Genomic DNA, 7850 nt, shown 5'->3' on the forward strand with positions numbered 1-7850 from the left:
AGTTTTAAATTTAAAAAATACATTTATAAAATACATTTAATATTTTTTTAAAAAATCTATACTGACCTGAGGTCATGTTCTCATCATTACTTTTTAAACTATCTGCAATATCATTTTCTTACAATTTATTTCTCTCTTCTAGAAGTAAAATATAGATTATTTTTATTTAATTGATACAACTGCTTAGTAGAGTTTTTAAATATATAAATAGATTCATGAAAAAAAATGTGAATGGGGTAGGGTGGGAAAAGTTTACGGGCAGGAGATAGGTTTTCTTCCTAATGCAAGCCTACAAGATCCTTCCCACCCACACTACCATGGCTATTATGGTCTTAATGGTTCTTGGGCCCAGTCTCAACCAGTAAGGCCTAAAAAGAAATACAAAACCTTACAAAAGGACACTAACCATCTCTACAGACCCATGGCTAAACCGTAGCCTGATTATCCTGACATACTGACCTCTCCCAACATATCAGGAGCCCTTTGTCTGAACCTACAAGGTCACCTATCTCCTGTAAAATGCTTAGGCATATTATTTTCCACTAGTCAGCTGGAGGTGGTTTCTCCAGGTTCACTCCAGCTAAGGAATATAAAAGTACCACAGGAAAACCAAAATTGTTAATTTATGAATGTTGAGTATCAGAGCATTTTGAAGCATTTATTACTATAATATTTTTATATTAAACATAGGATTTCTACATATAACGTTAATATATGTGCCCTATTTTGAACTTAAGCTATTTTATTTGCTTTGAGTCTATCATAGCGGCAGCCATAGAAAGAATCTACTTACACCTTCAAAACCTGCATTTGTCACAGCACTAAGTTGCTGAAGTTTGATTATTCAACACATTAAGCAACGAATCTGAGGAAAAATTAGTGTTCATTGTGTTTAAAATAAAATAAATGAATATCTGTTAATAGTTTTAATATCTATTAAACTCTGCTAGAATGATGCATGTTTTACTAAGAACAGTTTGTTCAAATACATTTCACCAAGAAATATTTCAATATTCCTAAGATTTTCCAATATTATTAATTTCAATAATACTAAGATTTTCTATGTCTGTATTTGTTAATCACTTGAACTTACATCACCCAAAACACAGTATGGCAAAAGCCCTCTGATAACCACTTTGTGAACTTGAATTGGCCAGGAGGCCAATTCAACAGGAAGCCACATTTTATCATGAGAAAAAAAAAATCTCTGAATATAGGAAGACTGGTTTTGATTTTTTGTGTCAAGCTCTCTATGTTTGAAGACTTCCAAACATCACTAAATGTATTTTTTTTCATTCCTCCCATTTATTTTTATATCTCTTAAAGGACATGTAAGATCTTAAGTCTAAAGGGATAGGGGAAGTCTTGCAAATAACAGTTAATGAAAACTTTTAAAGTAGGAATGCCAAGGGAGGAAAAAAGGAAGTCTTGTCTAGACCCAGTCAGCTCTGCTTGACCTAGTTAGAGTTAAATGATATATCAATGGGAAATTCAAAGTAAGCAAACTAGCCTAAGTTTTGTAAAAGGTGGCTCTGATAACTTGAGAAGAATGACATCTGATCCTTCTAAAGAAAACACATTTCTCATGGTGGTCAGCACACTACCAAGGAAAAGAGGATATAAGCTAAAGCATAAATATTACTATTCTTAGAGGATGTCCTTCAAGAAAGGAAGGTTTTGTCTTGGCTGTCTTTATATAAGTCTTTGGAATATTTGACCAAAAAATTTTCATATAAATGCAAGTCACAGCCAATGAAGTAGAAACTAGTTCAATATGTCCAAAAGACTGTAAAAGAGTGGTCAGGCTGCAAATGTGACTTAGTTAATGGGCTGACCAAAGCAGAACCCAAGAATGTGTTGGAAAGGAGTTGCTATGAGATGGATTAGTACAAATTTGTTTGTGAAACAAGTCAAGCACTTTCAGTGAGTGGAATTAAATAGTACTCTAAAATGGACAAAGTTAATGAAGCCACAAAGTGTACTGAACCCATCAGTTCTTCATTAATTGTTCAAAAAAAAAAAGGGAAATAAATTTTGGTAGATGATAAAGACAATGGCACTATCTCAGGTCAGCTGGGAAATAACAAAAATAACCTCTTCTACTCCAACCCCAGTTATATGAAGATCTTAGATATGTGGTTTACCTCAATAGACATTCCCAGGAATCAGGAGAATATTCCTTAGAACATACATATCTCCTGTACAGAAAAAACAAACAAACAAAAACTAACTATAGCACAAGTCTACTAATAGTGCAAGTTAATATTCCCAAATACCTGTGATTTTTATAAGTCATGTGTCTCTAAGAAATAGTAAATAAAAAGATGAAAGTATATCAAAATAGTCCAAATTTGGCATTATTCTATGGTCAATCATTCATTAAAATCAATTGCTTCTGTGCCTCTCTCTCTTTCTCTTTCTCTCTTTCTGTGTGTGTGTGTGTGTGTGTGTGTGTGGATATACATGTAAATATGTATTCTTTAGTGGATCACAAATTTATTTGAGAAATAAAGATGTGGCAACAGTAACTCTGCCTTTATTTAAAGACTTTCCCCTCAAGATTTTGGCATCAATTCTTAAATATCTCTTGAAGAAGACCATGAAGTCAAGATCTTTGCAAGAGTAAACTGTTTGCCCAGGCCTCATAGAGTATAACTGTGGCCCAATTAAAAGTAATATCTCTTCCTGGGATCCAGCCCCACATCAGGCTCTCTGCTCAGCAGGGAGACTGCTTCCCTTCCTCTCTCTCTGCCTGCCTCTCTGCTTACTTGTGATCTCTGTCTGTCAAACAAATAAATTTAAAAAAATCTTCAAAAAAATGTAATATCTCTTATTTCACTAACTAATGGCTCAGATTGTTCACAAAGATCTGAGTTCTCCCTCAATAATTCTTAGGATTCCCTAAAGCATGTGTTATAGGAGTTCATAAACAGTCCTCCAAATGATCAACTAGGCTCCACCATGTTCTTCTCAACCTAAGCCCCTTCACTGATGTCTGCTGCTGGAAAAACATGAGGGTAGTTTACTAAATTCATGGAGCAACAACTCACCATGAAGATTTGATGTTTGTAGAAGGATGTTGCCTCTTATTGCTTGCAAAGCTGCCTGAAAAATCCTCAGGAGAAAATGATACTAATTTCCCCCAGAGACTTCAGTGCTCTGAAGCAGCCATGTGCTTTCTACAGAAGTGGAGGGGCTGTGCTTCTTCCCCACTTTCCAACATCGTTTGCCACAAGAGAACTAAACTGAAGCATGTACCCATTTGTCTCACTGAGAATCTCAAAAAAAGGGCTCCTCAGCTTTCATTTATATTTTGTTTGTCTGTCTGTCTCTCTCCCTCCCACCAAAATGCTTAGACAAACATCCATGGGACCAGGTCAATGGATCAATCTAAAAAAACAGACCTGTGCTATAAACCTTATTCTTCCATTCCCTAGGCTTCCATATCAAATATATACTTCCTCAGTATCTTCCAGCAACAAAAACAAAAACAAAGGGAAAAGGAGAAAAGGAAAATCTTATCCAAACTGGTCCCTCCAAATAGTCTATTGGCAGGCTGGTGGGGCAGACATAATCTAAATCCCTACCTGGATTAATATAAAGGCTCCAGCTACATGAGGAAACTCAAAATGAAGCAAAATCCCATCTGAGATCATTTGGTCTAAGAAATAAAGTCCAAATGTGAAGCAGGTATAGGTTGAAGAGTGATTATGAAACAACTCTATAATGAGCTATCCATACTAGAAGGATTCTTTAGCTAGGGGTACAAATGGTGACTCCTGACCAAGAGACAATGAGAAGGCATCTGTTAGGGACTAACACCAAGGCTATAGGATGGAGGTAGAGGTCTTCTTTTTTGTTGACAAAGGATACTAAGCCCAAGGAAGAAAGCATGTGGTATGTATGCTCTCCATCTATTGATCTATCTTCAAAAACCAGATAATATTATGACAGAACCTGAAAATGGTATGGGAAGGGAAAGAAGGTAACAGGGAGTACAAAAGTATATCAGTCATCAAAATTATTGTTTTCATCAAACTATGTTTTTGAACTGTTCCGGAAACCAAGTAGTAAACATAATTCCAATAGATGTAAAAACTATGTATAATCACATAGTCTTGTGCAAGTGGAATGCCTTTTAGAATTTTGGTTGTATCATTTTAAAAGGGGTGGGGGAAGAGAAAACCTCATTTTAGTCCCTTACAGACTGTGCCTAATCAGCTTAACTGATTTAAACCCAACAGGCCTTTGTTAAAACATGAAAAGATGGTTTGTTACCTCCCATGGAAGGAAGCAAGGAAAAGCTTTATTTCGCTACTACCTGTTTCCTCTATCTGAAAGTTCTCATATAAAGGGCTATTCTAGGATAAAAGCTCTGCAGAACCCACAAGAAGATGTGGCAGATTGAGAATAAGTAAAGAATAATAAAAGGAGTAAGTAAGACTCTCCTTTGTAAGAAAGGGAGATCATACTGGCTACTCTCCAGCACCCTTTTCTTGGCTTTAACACCATCAGATGGAGGAAGTCAACGAGTTCTGTTTAAACCACTGCAACCTGCATTTCTGTCACTTGCAAGCAAAAGGGTTCTGACAAATACACTGTGCAAGAAGCAAAAGTTACGAATCATGAAAAATGTATTGGGAAAAGTAAAGTAAACCAATCAGCTAACTAGCTGAGATTAATTTTATTACATTATGACATGAATGCAAATTTGTTTCAGAAAATTAGTAAAGGGAAATACAGGGATGATAAATCAGTTAATGTAGGGTCACATAAGGATCTGTGCTCGGGCATCTGAGGTAACATTACAGCTTAAAAATCCTGGAGACAACCATTTTTCCTAGGCAGTATGTATTAACAGTAAGTCCCGATTCAAGAAGAAAGAAAGAAGGCAGCTGATAATGGACATTTACTCCCTTGACATGAAATATTTGAAACAGCCCACTGGTCCCTATTTTTAGATTAAAAACCAATCACTGGAAAAGGCCCATAACCAGCACAATAATGAGCCCATGGCCATTTATTTATGGTGAGATCAAACTGATTCATGAGCTGCAACTCAATGTCTGGTAAGTACTATGTGACTCCTGGACTTTATCAACTTATTTATGGGTGGCCAAGACTTCTCCCAGAGAGTATGTATATATGCAAACACACTGCCTTGTGTGTGGGTGTAGAGGAAGGAGAAAGAAATATATATTCAGTAGTGTACAACCTGACTACATTTTATGAATCTGTCCAATCACATTTGGCTTTTCCATAACTTACTAAGACCATCCACACTGAATTTATTGCAGGATGCATGTAAAACTAGCAGTGCTGGCAAGATGGTAATGAGAGTCTGAGACACATGCATTTTCATATATATTAATAGTTTATATGGAGAAAAAAACCTAGGGGATAAAAGAGGCATCAAATATTGCCAGAATGACAGATGAAATACTGAAGTGATGAAATACTGAAATTATAGTCCTTTGAAGTAGGCTCTGGGTAAACTAACTACATAGCACATGGCAAGAAATGTGTGGCAACAGTTGTGATGGACTTTGCCTTGATTAATGGCCCCATGTGAAAAGATAAATCTTGCTAAGGAGGTTCTGGAAGTTCAGCGAATGGAAGCCAAATATTCACACTGCCATTTGAGTTCAGAAAGAGATCTAAGCCTAATACTAACCCTGTGTTTGCATCATGCACAAGTTTTCCCCATAATGTCTTAAGAAAATGTGCAATATGTGCAATCTTTTCATGTTTCTTACTAGTAACCGTTATGAGTGTTGACCATTCCATTCCTGAAATTAAAGTTTACAAATGCATGTTTTACAATGTGTTTGAGGTCTATTAGTTCTTATGTGTTTGTTACTATGATCAATAACAAAATCATTTTTAGAAAGAATGGTGAAAGGGACAGAAAAAGTGGTTCTGGAATTATGTCAATAGATTGAAAGTATAGTTAGTAGCAAAAAAAAAAAAAAAAAGACTGGTATTTGCTGCAAACAACAGCAGATACTATTTTTAACATTTCTACTAAAGAATATATATGATAATCTCTTCCAGTCCCGTCCATGTTGCTACAAAACTTGGGTATTCATCCTTTCTTTTTTCTTTTTCTTTTTTTTTTTTTTTTACAGCTTTATAAACATATATTTTTATCCCCAGGGGTACAGGTCTGCGAATCGCCAGGTTTACACACTTCACAACACTCACCATAGCACATACCCTCCCCAATATCCATAACCCCACCTCCTCTCCCAACCCCCTCCCCCCATCAACCCTCAGTTTGTTTTGTGAGATTAAGAGTCACTTATGGTTTGTCTCCCTCCCAATCCCATCTTGGGATTCTCTTCTCCTACCTCCTCAACCCCCCATGTTGCATCTCTTCTCCCTCATATCAGGGAGATCATATGATAGTTGTCTTTCTCCGATTGACTTATTTCGCTAAGCATGATACCCTCTAGTTCCATCCACGTCGTCGCAAATGGCAAGATTTCATTTCTTTTGATGGCTGCATAGTATTCCATTGTGTATATATACCACATCTTCTTTATCCATTCGTCTGTAGATGGACATCTAGGTTCTTTCCATAGTTTGGCTATTGTAGACATTGCTGCTATAAACATTCGGGTGCACGTGCCCCTTCGGATCACTACATTTGTATCTTTAGGGTAAATACCCAGCAGTGCAATTGCAGGGTCATAGGGTAGTTCTATTTTCAACATTTTGAGGAACCTCCATGCTGTTTTCCAGAGTGGTTGCACCAGCTTGCATTCCCACCAACAGGGACTGGAAGAGATTATGCTGAGTGAAATAAGTCAAGCAGAGAGAGTCAATTATCATATAGTTTCACTTATTTGTGGAGCATAACAAATAGCATGGAGGACAAGGGGAGATGGAGAGGAGAAGGGAGTTGAGGGAAATTGGAAGGGGAGGTGAACCATGAGAGACTATGGACTCTGAAAAACGATCTGAGAATTTTGAAGGGGTGGGGGGTGGGAGGTTGGGGGCACCAGGTGGTGGGTATTGTAGAGGGCACGGATTGCATGGAGCACTGGGTGTGGTGCAAAAATAATGAATATTGTTATGCTGAAAAAAATAAAAAATTAAAAAAAAAAGAATATATATGATAACAACTGGGATTTCACCATAATTAGACTCTGTGACCAAGAGATAAAGGAAAATACTTTAAGGCCAGGTTCTCTAAAACTAAGTTAGGTTGGAAAACCTTAAATCATTGGGCAAGTTTCCTCTACTCAAAGAAGAAATAAAATTAAAAACACAATCTTTCTTATGCCTCATCATAGTCAATAGAATATGGATGATAGTAAGTATCCTTCATTGGTATAAGAATGTGCAGTTTAGGGGTGCCTGGTTGGCTTAGTGGGTTAAAGCCTCTGCCTTCAGCTCAGGTCATGATCCCAGGATCCTGAGATCAAGCCCCGCATTGGGCTCTCTGCTCAGTGGGGCGTCTTCTTACCCTTCTCTCTCTCTGCCTGCCTCTCTGCCTACTTGTGATCTCTGTCAAATAAATAAAATCTTTAAAAAAAAAAAAAGAATGCACAGTTTACAAAATCCATTCTCATTAACTATTTTGTTTCATTCTCTTTCTTGATCTCATTTTACAGAAAACTGAATTTGAAGCAGTCAAGTTGCTTGTCCAGAATTATAGACTTTATAAACGTGGGAGCTAAGGTTGAAACTGGTTATTCCCATAAAATACTCTTTAAGAGTAGAATAGAAGGAAGACGGAATGTCTCCTATATGTTGTACAGTATTCTGGTGTTTTCTCATCTATTTCTCATCTATTACCATAATTACCTTATAAGATAGGAACTATCATTCCCATTCACAGATGA

The sequence above is a fragment of the Lutra lutra genome, chromosome 13 (assembly GCF_902655055.1).
Source record: "Lutra lutra chromosome 13, mLutLut1.2, whole genome shotgun sequence".
Classification (NCBI taxonomy): Eukaryota; Metazoa; Chordata; class Mammalia; order Carnivora; family Mustelidae; genus Lutra; species Lutra lutra.